Here is an 18,882-nt window from a genome sequence, read left to right on the forward strand (position 1 = left end):
AACTTGAGGTTGGTATAGGACAATCCCAAACACTGCACTGAGACTAACGCTGTCAGATTTCCTGGCACCTCTAAGACTGTTGTTGTATATATCATTGTGGGACCTCAGAGTCACCAGGCACCTGGCCTACCCCTGTCATTTCCCTGTTATATGGATCAGGTAGACCTCTTGAAAACCTCCAATGACAGAAAAAAGAATCGCTTATCTCCCAGATTATTTAATTCTTATATAACTCTCATTTTAGAAAGCTCTTCCTTGCTCAGGGCAAATTCATTTCCTATAATAGGAGTTCATTTTCCGTCTTAATATGAAAGAGAATCAGTACCCTAGTATATGGTGTATTAAACATTCAAAAACCAATTGAACATTTGCTGTGTGCAAAGTACTACTGTGGGTATCGGTGACTTCTCTGTCATCTTACACCTTACCAGCTCAACATCACAGTGCTAGTCTCTAGATTTTGCCTTTGTCTTCTGGTATCACTTTTATGTGAGGAAAGGAATAAACTTGGCTGTACCATAGGAATTTTCAAGCCTGTTCAGGGAGGTGATCTGATGCTGTGAAGACTCTGAATAAAATAAATGAGGTCAGCTCCACAAAACATCAAAGAGTGCACTGCCGTTTGCCATGAAACACTGCAGAGCAAGCATCTAGTGGAGAGGAATGAATATTTTTCCAGGACATAAAGTCCACTGATAGATTCAGGTGTTCTAGTTATAATGCCCAAATCAGAGGTGACACAAAGCAACAGTACAGGTGGGAAGTGAGTGAATAAACGCATAGCTGCCTCTAGATTTTGCAGGCTCTTCAATAGGCTCTCCTGACGGCGCCCAGCTCTACAGTTCTGGGAGGTGGCAGAAGGACTCTGAGAGAATGTGGGGCTGGGATTTGGGACACATGAGTGTTGGAAAAAGAGGAAAGGAACAGAGCTGGTTACTGGAGAAAGTCACACTTCCCAGCCTCCTCATGAGCCCACCATTAGAGGAAGAACCCTCTTCCTTCCCTTCTCAAGGCCTCCAAAGAGAAGAGGAAGCTTTTCTTTATCAGCATGAATTCCCCCAGGAAATGGCTCAGTGAATCTCAAACACAATGTAGCTCTCCACTTCTCTAATTCAACTCAGGACTGTGTGACCCAAAGTCAAGAAATGGAATCCTTTTAGAAATACTAAACCAATATTCAAACATTCACCCCCCAAGAATTCTAATGAACACCCACATATCCCTATTCTCAGCTACAACACTTAGAGACATCATTCTGTCCTTATTTCATCTGTTCCTCTCCTTTTTTTTCCTTAGAAACAGCTTTTGCATCTACGCCATAAAATAAGTTCATATTCACAATTTAAGTTGAAGTTTTCCAAATGCCCCCGGTCATCAATGTCCACTGGTCATCAATGTCCTCGGAGGGTCATTTTTCGTGTGCAGGAGACAGTTTGTTCTCAGTCCCACAAGAACTCATTTAAAAGTCATATTGTAATGAAAATACTTTGTAAAAATTATATCTTGGAAAATTGTACATGTTTTCACTATCTTGCTTCACCAGGGAAATGTTCATATTTTTCTGAAGCTCTTGTTTTCTGGGTGAATATACCAATTCGATACCTGTTGTTGTTAAGGTGTTTGGGTGGCTGTACGTGGCGAGTGCCTCCTTTACTCTGGGCACAGTGAAAGAGAACTTTTTGAAAATACACTTACCCAAACATGGAATGCAGGTAAACTTGACATGGAACAGGCTTGAACAGTTAGACATTCCCCAGATTATTTCATAAATCTCCATTGTGTTGTGAAGAGAATGACCTGTCACCTTCCTGAGAACATTTCTGCCCAGCACTCAAAAATGTCTGTGATAGCCACTGCTTCAATAGCATCCTAATCTTGATAGGAGTGCATGGATGGAGTCGGGGCTTTTTAATAGCCATAAATATTAATAGCACACATCTCTCACAGAACAAAGTTCAGTATCCTTTCATCTAAAATGGTATAATTTAATTGTATGGCTAATGTGAATCTAAAGCAGGTAATGAAAAATAAATACTTAAAAAGTTTCATGTTCGCAAAACCACAGAGTTTCACCTACCAACCCTGCACATCCATATGTTCCAATTCCTTTCATAAATTTTATATTTATTTTCTTCCTGGAAATCTATGAACTTCATGTATGTGCATACTATCTTCATTAAGCACGGCTAAATAGGCCTTTTAATTTTTATTCACAAACAAAGAATATTTTTATAGGTCTGGTTAACAACATAAAGTATAACAGGTAATGATCCTAACATGAGCAATACTATATTGATGTGTAAGCAGAAACTATCATTTTTTTTAAAGACCAAACCTAAAAGTTGTTCCACATAATTTGAATTACCTGCAGTTGAGCCTCATACTAAAAAATGTATAAAAATTAGATATACATCATATTTTACATGTCAATTCAGAAATGTAGATCTAGGCAGATGTAATGTCAAGAATAAGAATGATAGATGACCTTGAAATGATGTGACTCTTAATTGCCAGAAGGAGAAATTGGAAATATCTACTTAAACTTTTAATATTATGGCCAAGCTACAGGGCCTCCCACCTACACAAAATGAAGAGGAACGAAACAGAACCCTTGTCAATATGAGTTAGTAAAAATTCATGACCCAATTATTGTCAGTTTATTCTTTTATTTTACACGCAAGTAGAAGAAAATCAATTAAGCAAGTTTTTTTTTTTTTTTTTTTTTAAGCCAGTGAGAAACTGGTAGAAACTCTTACGGTTTTGTTTAAAGAGTATAAATTATGAAATGAATTCCTGCATATTAAAATGTCATGAAGAGTAAGTTCCAGAATGAGTTGAGGCTAAATGCTACACACACACAAATAGTTTAGCCTATAATTGCAGCACTTTGGGAGGCTGAGGCAGGTGGATGACTTAAGGTCAGGAGTTTGATCACCAGCCTGACCAACATGGCAAAACTCCCCTCTCTACTAAAAATAAAAAAATTAACGGGGCATAGTGGCACATGCCTGTAATCCCAGCTACTCAGGAGGCTAAGGCAGGAGAATCACTTGAACCCAGGAGGCGGAGGCTGCAGTGAGCTGAGACTGCACCACTGCACTCCAGCCTGGGTGACAGAGCAAGACTCTGTCTCAAAGAAGAAAGAAGAGTTTGTATTCCATACTTGGCATAACAAACAAAAAATGAATTGTTCCCTGTTTATCATATGTAGTATCTTACAAGGTATCCTCTTGGCTTGGGTTCTCATGACTCTAACCTGAGGCAAAGACTGACATAATTATGCTTCATTGGGGCCCCTACGACTGCAAGTATGAGGAAAGCAGTGCAGTGAAAGACCTGCAGCAATGCTAATGAATGCATGAGCACCCCAGCTGCTGCTCTACCACGAGCCAGGAAGAGCAACAGAGCTGTTCAGCAGGGGCCTCCAGTCGGAACACTGGAGCTTCACCAGGCATTCTGTAAAGAGAAATAGTGTCTTGGAGTCATCCAAGGGAGGGAGAAAGAATAGGAATGAATCTGCTATTTGTCTTCCATCTCTTATTTCTAACTGGTCAAAGGTCACCCCAAGGCACAGCAAGTCCCCCTCCAACTGCTGGATGGAATCATCTGACCTCTAGGAGTTCATTCTGGATACTGGATCCATACCCTGTAGTCGGCAGTTATAGCCAAGGCTAGTAGTAGCAGAAGAGCCAGAAACCCTGGGTGCAGCTGGTCAGCCTGGCTATATAAGGGCATCCAAAGGGCCCAACATGCCAAGGACAAGAGACTGGGCAGCCCCAGGCAGAAGAACCATGAAGAATGTCTGGTGCAGGAAGTGGAGGTGGAACCAGTGGCTGGAAGCCCAGGAAGCAGGTGGCACCAGTGAAATCTGAAGAGGCACAAGAGGTTTGAGTCTGAGGCAAGTGTCCCTCATGTGATTTTTCTTTGGCTTTTTATATGTTTTAAATGTTTAACAATAAAAAATGAGTGACAGGGAAAAAGTAGCTGCTAAGTTTGGATAATATGGAATAATGCTAACATATCACAGAATAAAAAATACTATCATCTACTTCTATTTCCTCCAACAAAGAGAATGGTACAATTATTTGTATAAAAAGAAACATAGATGGTCTGCTCAAATTTAAAAAATACAAGTTCCCAAAGACATTTCAGGAAAAAAAAAAAAAAGTTTCGATTTTGTTCCAAGAATTGATACAGCCACTTGTTAGAAGCAATAAAAAGATAAATTTTACCCAACTTTACCATGGTCTTCTAATACTTCTGCCCAAGAGTAGGCGAGGCCACTTTGGATGGTTTAGTGCTCCCATGAGAAGTGTTTAAGTACAAGCTGCACCGTAACTTTTCAGTATTACAGAAAGCATGCTCAGTTTAGATGCATAAAAGTCATCTGGAGGCAGCCAGAGGGAACAGCTCCCACCCAGGGATCCAGATGACAGGTGTGCTCTTAACAGATCTTCAGAGGGAGGGCACCCAGAGTGGATGGAGGGAAGACACAGAAGCTGGGCTGAAGGGGAGAAAGCTGGGAACACTGCATGGGGGAACTCATTCCTGGTCCCCAGTGGCTCCAGGGAAATGGGTCAGTTGAACTGGCAAGGAGCAATCCATTCTCGCCACAGGCCTCCAGAACCCCAGCAGGAGGAGACCCCTTGACCACCATGAACACTCAAGTTAGCAGGGAGAGCTGCTTAGAGAAGTGGTAAGGGCAGCAAGCCAGCTGATGTGGAGCCCAGAGGGTTTGGTGCGGGAGTGTTTGTAGCAGAGCACAACCAGGGATGGCCATCCCCCTAGGCATGGCTTGCTCCCATAGGAGACTTTAGCCCTAGGGGAGCTGTCTGATCTGAACTCCGCAGGGCAGTCTTGCACATCATAGAGGGCCAGATCGACCTGAGCACCCCTTGGTCTGCTGGCCTCTCCTGGGGCCCCAGCCTGGCCATGCCTGCTTGCAGGGCAGTCTCAGGTGCTCTGGGGGCTAGCATCATAACTTCTGCACTGGCAGACTTGCCTGACCAGTGGAGAGCTCCAGCAGGGTGGATCCTAGAGGAGGGTTCCCATAGGGACCCTCTCCCCACACTGCGGCTTCCCCTAGGCCCAAGGCAACTTCTCACATCTCCTTGCTGGCACATGTCTTTGTGGGCAGGTTTTGCCTTCCTTGCCCTGCCAAGCACACAGGAGTGCAGTCTGCCCTCCCACCTTCATCATCTGCCGTTGCAGATGAAGCTTTGGTGGGCATAGAGCCAGCCAGTCCCATCATCACCTTACCATTGTGCTAACACGGTGCAGAGAACAGCAGATCCTCCCAGATCCCTGAGCAACCACTGCTGTTTGCAGGGCACAGAGGGGCCGCCCAGACTTGGGTCCACCAGCGCCCTCCCCCTGAGCTAAGACCACTTCTACTGCCACTGCACACATAGTTGCCCACAGAGGCCCCCCCAACTGGGTTGCCTCCACCACTCTGGTGAGTGCCTGCAGGGAGGCAGGCACCCCAGAACCCGCCAGCACCCTGGCACCCACGAGTACGGCAACTGCTGCTACAAGGATAGATTCTGCTGTCACCATACTATGAAACATTTTGACTGACAACACCCTTCAGAGTACAGTGATCAGTGGTCTAGGAGCACCTTGGCCCCCCAAGCACAGAGGATTTCTAACTCCAAGGAGCCAGAGAACAATCTTGGGCCCCAATACAAGTCCCCCAGAGATAAGGTACAGCAGTTTAGTAGTTGGGAGCTGAGTGCTGGCACCCTAAAAATCTTCCAGAAATGAAGCCAGTTGGCCAAATCCACCTTATTATACCACAATCAAATCCTCAAACTCATGAGAGAGAATAAAAGAAAAAAAAAACCATCCATAGGTCAGCAACCTCAAAGACTGAAGGTAGATAAGCCCACAAAATGAGAATGAATCAGTACAAGAATCCTGACAATTCAAAAAGCCAGAGTGGCTTCTTTCTTCCAGACAACCACATCACTTTTCCAGCAAAAGCTCTGAAGTAGGCTGAGATGGCTGAAATGACCGAACTAGAATTCAGAATATGGAGTGAAAGGAATATTATTGAGCTATAAGAGTATGCTGAAACCCAACCCAAGGAAGCTAAAGATCATAAAACAGTGCAGAAGTTGACAGACAAAATAGTCAGTATAGAAAAGAATGTTACTGACCTGATAGAGCTGAAAAAACACACTACAAGAATTTCATAACAATTGCGAGTATTAATAGCAGCATAGCCCAAATGGAGGAAAGAATCTGAGCTTGAAAACTGGCTTTCTGAAATAAGACAGTCACACAAGAACAGAGAAAAAATAAAAAGGAATGAACAAAATCTCCAAGAAATATGGGATTATGTAAAAAGACTAAATCTATGACTCATTGGTGTCCCTGGAAGAGATGAGGGGAATAGAACCAACTTGGAAAACGTATTTCAGTATATGATGCAAGAGAACTTCCCCAACCTAGGTAGAGAGGCCAACATTCAAATTCAGGAAATGCAGAAAACCCCAGTAAGATATTTCACAAGGAGATCATCCCCAAGACACAAAATCATCAGATTCTCCAAGGTAGGAGTGGAAAAAATGTTAAAGGCAGCTAGAGAGAAATGTTAGGTCACCAACAAAAAGAAGCCCATTACACTAATAGGGGACCGCTCAGCAGAAACCCTACAAGCCAGAAGAGACTGGGGGCAATATTCAACATTCTTAAAGGAAAGAAATTCCAACCCAGAAATTCATATCTAACTAAACTAAGGTTCATAAGCGAAGGAGAAATAAGATCTTTTTCAGACAAGCAAATGCTGAGGAAATTTGGTATCACCAGACCTGCCTTATAAGAACCCTTGAAGGAAGCACTAAATGTGGAAAAGAAAGACCATTACCAGCCACCACAAAAACACACTGAAGTACACAGACAAGTAGCACTATAAAGCAATCACTTAAGCAAGTCTGCAAAATAACCAGCTAACATCATGAAGACATGATCAAATCCACACTTACCAATACCTTGAATGTAAATGGGCTGAATCCCCCAGTTAAAAGACACATAGTGGCAAGCTGAATAAAGAACCAAGACCCACTGGCATGCTGTCCTCAAGAGACCCATCCCATATGCAATGACACACATAGGCTTAAAAAAAAGGGATGGAGAAAAACCTACCAAGCAAATGAAAAGCAAAAAGCAGGGGTTTCAATTCTAGTTTCAGACAAAATGATGGACTTTAAAGCAACAAAGATAAAAAACAAAACAAACAAACAAACAAAAAAGGCCATTACACATGGTAAAGGGTTCCATTCAACAAGAAGATCTAACTGTCCTAAATATATATGTATCCAACACAGGAGCGCCCACATTCATAAAGCAAGTTCTTTGAGACCTACAAAGAGACTTAAGACTCCCACACAATAGTTGTGGGAGGCTTTAACACCCCATTGACAATATTAGATAATCAAAACAGAAAATTAACAAAGACATTCAGGACCTGAACTCAGCAGTGGATCAAACTGACCTGATAGATATCTGCAGAATTCTCCAAGCCAAAACAACAGAATAGACATTCTTCTCATCACCACATGGCACATACTGTAAAAATCCATCACACAACCAGAAGTAAAACACCCCTCAGCAAATGCAAAATAATTAAAATAACAATCTCTCAGACCACAGCACAATCTAATTAGAAATCAAGACTAAGAAATTCACTCAAAACCATACAATCACAGGGAAATTGAATAACCTGCTCTTGAATGGCTTTTAGGTAAATAATGAAAATAAGGCAGAAATAAAGAAGTTTTTTGAAACCAATGAGACAAAGATAAAACATCCCAGAATCTCTGGGACACAGTTAAGGCAGTGTTAAGAGGAAAATTTATAGAACTAAATGTCCACATCAAAAAGTTAGAAAGATCAAGTTAACAACCTAACATCACAACTAGAAGAACTAGAGAGCCAAGATCAAACAAATCCCAAAGATAGCAGAAGACAAGAAATACCCAAAATCAGAGCTGAATTGAAGGACATAGGCATGCGCGTGCACACACACGCGCGCGCACACACGCACACATTGAGATCAACAAATCCAGGAGCTGGTTTTCTGAAAAAATAAAATTGACCACTAGCTAGACTAATAAAGAAGAAAAGAGAGAAGATTCAAATAAACACAATCAACAACAACAAGGGGGATATTACCACTGACCCCACAGAAATACAAACTATCAGAGAATATTAACACCTCTGTGCAAAAGAACTAGAACATCTAGATGAAATGGATAAATTTCTGGACACAAACACCCTTCCAAGACTCAACCAGAAAGAAATGGAATCCCTGAACAGACCAATAGTAAGCTGTGAAATTGAGCCAGTAATGAATAGCCTACCCACCAAAGCCCAGGACCAGGCAGATTCGTAGCTGAATACTTCCAGATGTACAAAGAAGACCTGGTACAATTCTTGCTGAAACTATTCCAAAGAATTGACGAGAAGCAACTTATCTCTAACTCATTCTGTGAGACCAGCATCATTGTGATACCAAAACCTGGCCAAGATACAACAAAGAAAACTTCAGCCAATATATTTAATGAACATGGATGCAAAAATTCTCAACAAAATACTGGCAAACTGAATCCAGCAGCACATCAAAAAGCTTATCTACCACAATCAAGTAGGCTTTATCCCTGGGATGCAAGGTTGGTTCAACATACACAAATAAATGCAATTCATCACATAAACTGAACTAAAGACAAAAATCACTTATTACTTCAATAGGTGCATAAAAGACTTCCAATAAAATCAACACCCTTCATGTTAGAAACTCTCAATAAACTAGGTATTGAAGGAGCATACCTCAAAATGGTAAGAGCATCTATAACAAACTCACAGCCAAAATCATACTGAATGGGCAAAATCTGGAAGCATTCCCCTTGAAAACAAGCACAAGACAAGGATGCCCTCTCTCACCACTCCTATTAAACAGTAGTGAAAGTCCTGGCCAGGGCAATCATGCCAGAGAAAGAAATGAAGGGCATCCACATAGAAGAGAGGAAGTCAAATATCCTCGTTTGCAAATGACATGATTCTATATCTAGAAAACCCCATAGTCTCAGCCCACAGGCTCCTTAATCTGATAAACAACTTTAGCAAAGTCTCAGGGTACAAAATCAACGTGTAAAAATTACTAACATATCTATACACCAATAACAGTCAAGTGGAGAGCCAAATCAGGAATTCAATCCCATTCACAATTACCATACACATATCCAAATATAAAATACTTCAGAATACAGCTAACCAGGGATGGGGCAAAAAATCTCTAAAAGGAGACCTACGGGGGCAAAAGATCTCTACAAGGAGAGCTACAAAACACTGCTTAGGCCAGGTGCAGTGGCTCATGCCTGTAATCCCAGCACTTTGGGATGCCAGGGTGGGTGGATCACCTGAAGGCAGGAGTTCAAGACCAGCCTGGCCTACATGGTGAAACCCCATCTCTACTAAAAATACAAAAATTAGCCAGTCATGGTAACGTGCGTCTGTAGTCCCAGCCACTCGAGAGGCTGAGCCAGGAGAATGGCTTCGACCTGGTAGGCAGAGGCTGCAGTGAACCGAGATCATGCCACTGTACTCCAGCCTAGGTGACTGAGCAAGACTCCATCTCAAACAAACAAACATACAACAACAACAACAAAAACACTGCTTAAAGACATCAGAGATGACACAAACAATAGTAAAACATCCCATGCTCATGGATAGGAAGAATCAATATTGCTAAAATGACCATACTGCCCAAAGCAGCATTATAGATTCAGTGCTAGTCCTATTAAACTACCAATGACATTCTTCACAGAACTAGAAAAAATATTTTAAAATTCATATGGAATAAAATAAAAGAGCTCAAATAGCCAAGGGTAATCCTAAGCAAAAAGAAAAAAAGAAGCTGAGCACGGTGGCTCACACCTGTAATCCCAGCACTTTGGGAGGCCCATCTCTACTAAAAATACAGGCGTGGTGGTAGGTGCCTATAATTCCAGCTACTAGGGAGGCGGAGGCAGGAGAATTGCTTGAACCCAAGAGGCAGAGGTTGCAGGGGGCCGTGATCGTGCCATTGCATTCCAGCCTGAATGACAAAGTGAGACTCTGTCTCAAAAAAGAAAAAAAAAAAAGCTGGTGGCATCATGCTACCCAACTTCTAACTATACAAATAGGGCTACAGTAACCAACAGCATGGTACTGATACAAAAATAGACACACCGATGGAACAGAGTAAAGAACCCAGAAATAAGGCCATACACTTATACCTATCTGATCTTTGACAAACCTGACAAAAACAAGCAACAGGGGAAGGATTCCCTATTCAATAAATGGTGCTGGGATAACTGGCTAGCCATATGCAGAAGATTGAAACTAGACCCCTTCCTTAAACCACATACAAAAATTAACTCAAGGTTAAAGATTTAAATGTAAAACCTAAAACTAGAGAAACCTGGAAGACAGCTTAGGCAATGCTATTCTGGACATAGGAATGAACAAAGATTTCATGACAAAGACACTAAAAGCAATGGCAGCAAAAGTAAACATTGACAAATGGGATCTAATTAAACTAAAGAGCTTCTGCACAGCAAAGGAAATTATCAGTAGAGTGAACAGACAACCTACAGAATGGGAGAAAAATTTTGCAAACTATGCATCTATAAAAGGTCTAGTATCCAGCATCTATAGAGCTTACATTTACAAGAGAAAAACAACCCCATTAAAAAGTGTGCAAGGTACACGAAGACACTTTTCAAAAGAAGACATACATGGAGCCAACAAGAATATGAGAAAAGCTCAACATCACTGATGACAGAAATGCAAATCAAAACCACAATGAGATATCATCTCACACCATTACTGAAAAGTCAAAAAAAAATAATAGATGCTGGCAAGGGTGCAGAGATAAAGGAATGCTTATGCACCGTTAGTGGGAGTATAAATTAGTTCAACCATTGTGGAAAGCAGTAGGGCGATTCCTCAAGGAGAAAAAAGCAGAACTACCATTTGACCCAGCAATGCCATTACTAGGTAGATACCCAGAGGAATATAAATTATACACCCAGAGGAATAGAAACCATTCTACCATAAAGACACATACATGCGAATGTTCACTGCAGCACCATTCACAATAGAAAAGACATGGAATCAACCTAAATGCCCATCAATGGTAGACTGGATAAAGAAAATGTGGTACATATACACCACGGACTACTATGCGTCATAAGAATGAGATCATGTCTTTTGCAGGAACATGGATAGAGCTGGAGGCTACTATCCTTAGCAAATTAATGCAGGAACAGAAAACCAAACACTGCATGTTCTCACCTATAAGTGGGAGCTAAATGATGAGAACTCATGAACACAAAGAAGGAAACAGCAGACCCTGGGGTTTACTTGAGGGTGGAAGGTGGGAGGAGGGAGAGGGGCAGAAAAGATAATTATTGGGTGCTGGGTTTAATACCTGGGTGACAGAATAATCTGTACAACAAACCCCTATGACATGAGTTTAACTATATAACAAATCTTCACATGTACCTCATGAACCTAAAATAACAATTTTTAAAAAACATTTTCATGATAGCTTAAGCTAGTTTGAACTGAGTTATTACTTGCAATAAAGGTGTGTTTGAACAGATACATTAGGACCATGCCTTTAAGTAATTAAAATTTCATAATGTGTTTTAATATATAATACGTCAAATTCTCCATCCATCACCCTCTCACCAAGAAAACCTCCTGACTTTTCTACTGCTCTTCTTTTCAGATAACACTTTAAATCATTTTGTGACATTCCAAAAGATTTCCATCGTGGTGTCGGTAATATTCTTGTTAAAATTATCAATACATTTTAGAAAACTGATATCTTTATAGTTTGTTGATTTAGAAACATGTTGAATGCCCAGTTTATTCATGTTATTTTCTGTCACTACCATTAACATGTGGTTTCACAGTTTCTTTATTGTTTCACAGTTCTAGAGGCTAAGAGTCTGAAATCAAGGTGTTGGTAGTATCGATTCTTCCTGAGGCTGTGAGGGGGCATCTGTTCCATGCCTCTTTCCTCTCTTTTGGTGGCTCACTGGCAGTTTTTGGCATTACTTGGCTTGTAGATCCCAGCCCTCATCTCCATGTGGTATTGTCATTCTTCCTCTGTATGTGCCTGTGTCCATGTTTCCCCTTTATTGTAAGGCCACCAGTCATATTGGATTAGAGCCCACCAAAATAACCTCATTTTAACTTGATTACCTCTGTGAAGACCCCATCTCCAAAAAAAAAAGCCACATTCTGAGGTACGTACTGGGGGCTAGGGCAGCAACATACCTTCTGTTAGAAGGACACAGTTCAACCCATATCAGACAGACCTGAAGATTCTGGATTTCTTCATATAGGTCACTGCTTCCTCAAACCGATGTTCAAAGATATATTCTTTGATATCACCGAATTCTCTAGAAGAATGTAAATTTTTACTATCTTGATTTGAAATTAATATAAATAGGTTATTCACGCCCATTAGTTTCTCTTACATGAAACAACTACAACAGCAATAATACCCTGTCTAAGTTAAAGAGGTGTTGCCGGGAGTCTGGGGATGCCAAGGTGGTTAGAGTTCTATGGGGGAAAGAACCAAGGAGGAGAAATGGAGAGACACCCCTATGATGGGCCCAGGGTCCCCCTCCAGTCTTCAGCTGAGTACTGGCCCTAGAAGCACATAGGGAAACTACCTGAGGCCAGGAAAGGAAGCACCTACAAGAGCTTTCTCAGGCTAAACACAGGAAAAAAAAAAAAAAAAGAGCAGATATTAGAGAGTCAAAGTGTAAAAAGAACTGGAGCCATTGTTGGCTTTGGAGATGGAGGAAGGGAGTCGGAAGACAGAGAATCGGGTGGCCTCTAGAAGCTGAGAATGACCCTGGCCAATAACCAGCAAGGAAGCAGAAACCTGTGAAGTTGCATGGAACTAAAATTCTGCCAATGTCCTGAATGAGTTGGAAGTGCGTTTATCCCCAGAGCCTCAAAAAGGAGCACAGTCCTGCCATTCCTTGAGTCCAAGCTTGTAAAACAAAAATCACAGAACCAGCTGTCACTCTGGGTCCAGAATGCTGACCTACCAATCTATGAGACAATAAATGTTTTTGTTTAATAAATGATTGATTGTTGTTTTTTGTTTGTTTTGTTTTGTTTGAGACAGAGTCTCACTCTGCCGCCCAGACTGGAGTGCAGTGGTGCGATCTCAGCTCACTGCAACCTCTGCCTCCCAGGTTCAGGTAACTCCTGCCTCAGCCTCCTGAGCAGCTGGGATTACAGGTACCCACCACCACGCCTGGCTAATTTTTGTATTTTTAGTAGAGATGGGGTTTCACCATCTTGGCCAGGCTGGTCTCGAACTCCTGACCTCATGATTCACCCACCTCAGCCTCCCAGAGTGCTGGGATTAGACTGTTGATTTAAGATGCCAAATTTGTGGGGATTTGTTATGATAGCAACAGAGGAACTAACATTAGTAGAGGCACAACAATATAGCAATATAGGGTCTGAGGTGAAAAATACACGAGAGAGAATTAACAGAAGTTTAGACTGCGTAAGACAAGGCTAGTGAACTTGAAGAAACAGCAATAAAACTACCCCAAATACAGAAAAAAAGACTGCAAATGGGAACTTTATTTAAAACATAAATGGAGCATCCATACACCCAAGCATGATCTCAATAGATTGTTGTGAAGAAAAACGCACTCAAAGTGCTTTTTCCTATTCTGTGCAAAACAACAGATCAACACAGAAGACTTCTGTGACCAAATGTGTGGGGTTGTTCTCAACCAACAAGCAAGCAATCAATTCTGCAGCAGACTGCCGCTGGGTGTCCTCCAATTCGAGTCTGACATTATCTATGTGGAAATAGGGTGAGAGCCCACAGGTTGAGGGCTCAGTCCCCAAAACTGTACCCTTCGACAGATACCAGTTCTGAGTCTGGGTCTACAGAACTTCTGATCAACTGGCTTCAAGTTGGGGTTCCCAGAACTCCATGTTTTTTTTGTTTTTTTCTTGAGATAAAGTCTCGCTCTGTCACCAGGCTGGAGTGCAGTGGTGTGATGTCTGCTCACTGCAACCTCTGCCTCCCAGGTTCAAGCGATTTTCTGGCCTCAGCTTCTCAAGAAGCTGGGACTACAGGTGCACGCCACCATGCCCAGTTAATTTTTGTATTTTTAGTAGAGAGGAGGGTTTCACCATGTTGGCCAGGAAGGTCTTGATCTCCTGTTCTTGTGATCTGCCCGCCTCGGCCTCCCAAAGTGCTGGGATTACAGGCGTGAGCCACTGCGCCCGGCCCCTCTTCAGTTTTGACTAATTTGCTGAGTGGCTCATGGAACTCAAGGGAACACTGAAATGTACTGGTTTATGATAAAGGATATTACAAAGGATAGAGATGAAGAGATGCATAGGGCAAGGTATGGGGGAAGGGTTGTGGAGCTTCCATGGCCTCCTTGGGCACTCCACCCTCCAAGAAGCTCCAAATATTCAGCTTTCTTGAAGCTCCTCCAAACTCTGTCATTTTGGGCTTTTATGGAGGCTTCATTACATAGGCACAACTGATTAAATCATTGGCCACTAGCGATCAACTTAACTTTTAGCCTTCTTCCCCCCTCCTGTTGGCCAGTGAGGCTAAAAGTCCCAACCTTCTACTCATGCCTTGGTCTTTCCAGTGACCAGTCCCAGTTGGAGCTACCTAGGGGCTGCCAGCCAACAGTCAGTCATTAGCATACAAAAAGTCATCACTTTGATGATTCGAAGGGTTTTATGAGTTGCATATCGGGAAACAGGAAATGAGGTTGAAGACCAAATGTACATTTTACAATATCACACATGTCAAAAAAGGTTAACAAAATCCAATACTCTTTGATAATAAAAACTCAACAAATAAGAAACAAAGAACTTCTTCAATCTGATAATAGCATCTACAAATATCCCCCAACTAACATCACACTTAAATGGTGAAAGACTGAATGCTTTCCCCCTAACTCTAAGAACAAAACAAAAATGTCTGCTCTAGCTACCTCTATTCAACTTCATACTAGATCTCCTAGCCAAGAAAATTAGGCAAGGAAAAAAAAAAATAAAAGGCATCTGGATGGAGAAGAAAGAAGCAAAACAATGTTCATTCATAGCAGACAAAGCTCAAGAATATAAAATGCACAGTTCTATCTATATTTATCTCTATATATTAAAAACCATGGATTCACACTGACCCCTCCGACTCCAATCTGACACCACAGAGTCCATTCCACTTTCTCCATTTTCAAACCTGTAACTCCCTTCTCCAACAGTTAGAAACCTGGATCCCTTTTGTCCTCAGTAGATTTACTTTTTGAGCCAATAGTCCTTCTGTGTGACTAATCTCCGACAGCCACACCATCCTCTATTTGAATAGTTTCCTCACTTCAGTCTCTGACCCCTCACCTGTGCTGGGTTGCTTTCACCCAAGCAGCTGCCTCACAGCCAGTTACGACTGCCACGACCCCCTTCTGGGGCAGACACCCTGCTGCTCACTCAGCAGCCCTCATTGGGTTGCCCACACCTTCACTCTTGCTCCCCCAGTGGGGGATGCCCTCCTCACTCCTCTGGGGTTCCTATACCCCACATTGGGCCACTACCATTGCCTCCTCCTCCTCACCTAGACACCCCACCTAATGGTTTTTAGGTTGAATTATTGAAGAGGAGAGGGAGAGAGGATGAGAGAGAGGAAGGGGAAGGGAACATTTTTTTAACCTCAACTACTTCTGACTTTCTTGCCAATGCATCAAGGGTTTTTAATAAGTTGATAGTTCTGTGTGGTAGTGCCTACTGGAGGTGATCCTTTAGATGCCATGTGATCCAGAAATTCCACCATTAGGTAGATATACCCAAGTATATATAGGTACAACAAAAGATGCATGTAATAATTTTCACAGGTGTGTTATCCATAATAGCTAAACACCACAGGAAAACATCCTACAATTGAGCAGACAAGTAAATTCTTTTCATGTGCTGTATTCATACAACAGAATGCTATACACCAACAAAAACCAAACGACCGCACATAAAACAACATGGATGAGTGTCACAGTGGAGCGAAAGAAGTCAGACGTAAGAAAAGAAATATTGTGTGATTCCCAACAGGCAAAAATTACCTTTAAAGTCAACTTGGTGGAAGGAGGGGTTTGTGACTAGAAGAAGCACGGAGAAGCACAGGCTGGCTCTTGAAATGCCAGTAGGGTTACATTTGTTAATTTGAGTGGTTGCTATACAGGTGTGTTCATTTGTGATAACCTGACTATGCCATTATGTGCACATGTTTCTGTATGTATATTAGACTTTAATAAAAATGATTATTTAAGCCAAAGTTGCTTTTTATATTTTTAGTATTTTTGTTTTCCCTGGGAAGGATGATCAAGGCTGTTAGCTACCATTCCACGAGGAACAAATTCCCTCTCCAAGGTACTTTGTATAGATTTTTAAATACTACTTTAATGAAAGTTTTTGTTTTGTTTGGGTTTTTGTTTTTTTTTTTTTGAGATGGAGTCTCGCTCCATTGCCCAGGCTGGAGTGCAGTGGCATGATCTTGGCTCACTGCAACCTCCACTTCCTGGGTTCAAACGATTCTCCTGCTTCAGCCTCCCAAGTAGCTGGGATTACAGGTGTGCGCTGCCATACCCAGCTAATTTTTGTATTTTTAGTATAGATGTGGTTTCACCATGTTTGCCAGGCTGGTCACGAATTCCTGACCTCAGGTGATCCACCCGCCTTGGCCTCTCAAAGTGCTGGGATTACAAGCCTGAGTCACTGCACCCAGCCAGAAAGTTTTTTTGAGCAAACCTTTTTTATAAGAAGGTGAACTCCTGAAGGTCAATGTTAGTGCTTTATTCTGCTTGTATCAGCAATGTTTAGAGTAATTTTCAATAAAGTTATACATGCTCAATATATATTAAAGGAACAAATGACTTGCCATTTGAGTTTGTGATGCGAGTAGAATTTCAAGCTCTATCTTACAAATGTGTTTTCTGGAAGACTGGTGTTTTGGCTGTCTTGCAAGGCACTATCCATTGGATTGGCCTTGGTTTAATCTGCATGAGGCTGTGGATTAACTCCTAAGTATCTTGGGGCTTTTCCTTATAAAGACACAACCATATAAACTGGGTCAGGGTTCTCTTGGAATTCTGCATTCTACTGAAGTTGTTTCAGTGTTGGTAGAGGAGCTTTGCAATCTAATTAACACCATGTGAAAAGGCATTATCCACCAGGGAAAAGCACTTCGACAGAGCTAAAGATAGCATGCATCAGCACAGTGGGTTCAGGCTAGAGGTCTCTGTAGGGATCACTACAGAGGACAGAAGAGGGCGCCAGTGGAGCACACGTGAGGCTGCTTTGCTATCACCTCCAGTTTCTATTGGCATTCTCTGTTCCTAATTATTATACAACCATGTTGCACCACATTGAGACAAGTTGACTGCTTACTTGAAGGAGATGCGTAAATGAATATGGACAGGATATCTCCTTGCCACAACTCTGATTTTATTGTTTCTCAGCTCATATTTTAAAACGTTTCTGAAGTGACTTCATTCACTCATCTCCTGTAAGCACAATTTTCTCCCCCACCCTTTTGCCCTATAAAAATAAAGATCAGCACTGTGATGACTGCTCGAATGTTGAATACCTTGGAGTTTATTCATAAATTTGAGGGTTTGCAGCTACTTCATTAAAATATATTTCCTCTAATTTGTTAAGCCTATCTTGAAGTTAGATACTAATTTTTGGTTGGGAAAAGAGGGAAGGGCTAAATTGCAAGTTTTGTCTACTCTCTCCATAGGTGTTTGGATTATTTTGGTAGATATTCCATTTGATTATCCATCAAAGCACTGAAGAAAGGAGGTGGATTGTCTTGGTGGCAGCTGAAGATTGTTAATGTTATGATACTCACATTTCAAACTACATCTAAGTCGTATTAGTAATAAGCAATAGAGCAGAGACCTCAAAGATTTGGCATTAGGCATTTCAGGTGTGACTCTAGGTATCACTACTTCATTTATTCATTTAGCAGAGAGTTACTAAATACCTTTCTATTGGACACTAGGCTGGGTACTTTGGACACAGGAGTCGACAGAATATGGCACATTTCCTAACCCATTTAAACCTCAGTTTCCACCTCTGTAGAATGATGATATTGTCTTACCTCATTGCATTGTCATGAGAATTAGATGATAAAGCCACCAATATTAGTATGTACGTGAACAATGCTTGGTAAATATCAGTCTTTGCCATACTTTTTAGTAGTTTGTATCCATGTTTCAAACATGGTAAATCAAACACATTGATTCTCGTTGGTGCTTTTAGTTGTTTTAGTAGTTAAAAATTTTGCAAACTCCAATTGTGGTTACGGTTTGAGATTATATCCTAGCTATCTTCACAATGGGCTTGTAATAAATTGTGTGTGTTCGGGATGACACTTTCTTTTGGCACATAAAGTTTATAGTCTTTTCTATTCATTTATCATTTTACTTGCTTACTGGAAACAGATAACCTCTAAAAGCTTCTCTTTTGTTCCTTAACTGGAATTTCTCTTCTATATTATTTGCATGTCTTCCACCTAATGAACCCAAATCAATTATGAAGCAATTATTTTTAAAATCTCCCTTATGAGAATGTAAAGAAGAAAATGGATCACAGTTTAAAGATGTTAGCTGTGGCTCATGCCTGTAATCCCAGAACTTTGGGAGGCCGAGGCGGGTGGATCACTTGAGGTCAGGCATTCAAGACCAGCCTGGCCAACATCGTGAAACTGCATCTCCACTAAAAATACAAAAAATCAGCTGGACGTGGTGGCAGGCACCTGTAATCCCAGTTACTCAA

This window comes from Papio anubis, chromosome 1 (genome assembly GCF_008728515.1).
Source record: "Papio anubis isolate 15944 chromosome 1, Panubis1.0, whole genome shotgun sequence".
NCBI classification, from domain to species: domain Eukaryota; kingdom Metazoa; phylum Chordata; class Mammalia; order Primates; family Cercopithecidae; genus Papio; species Papio anubis.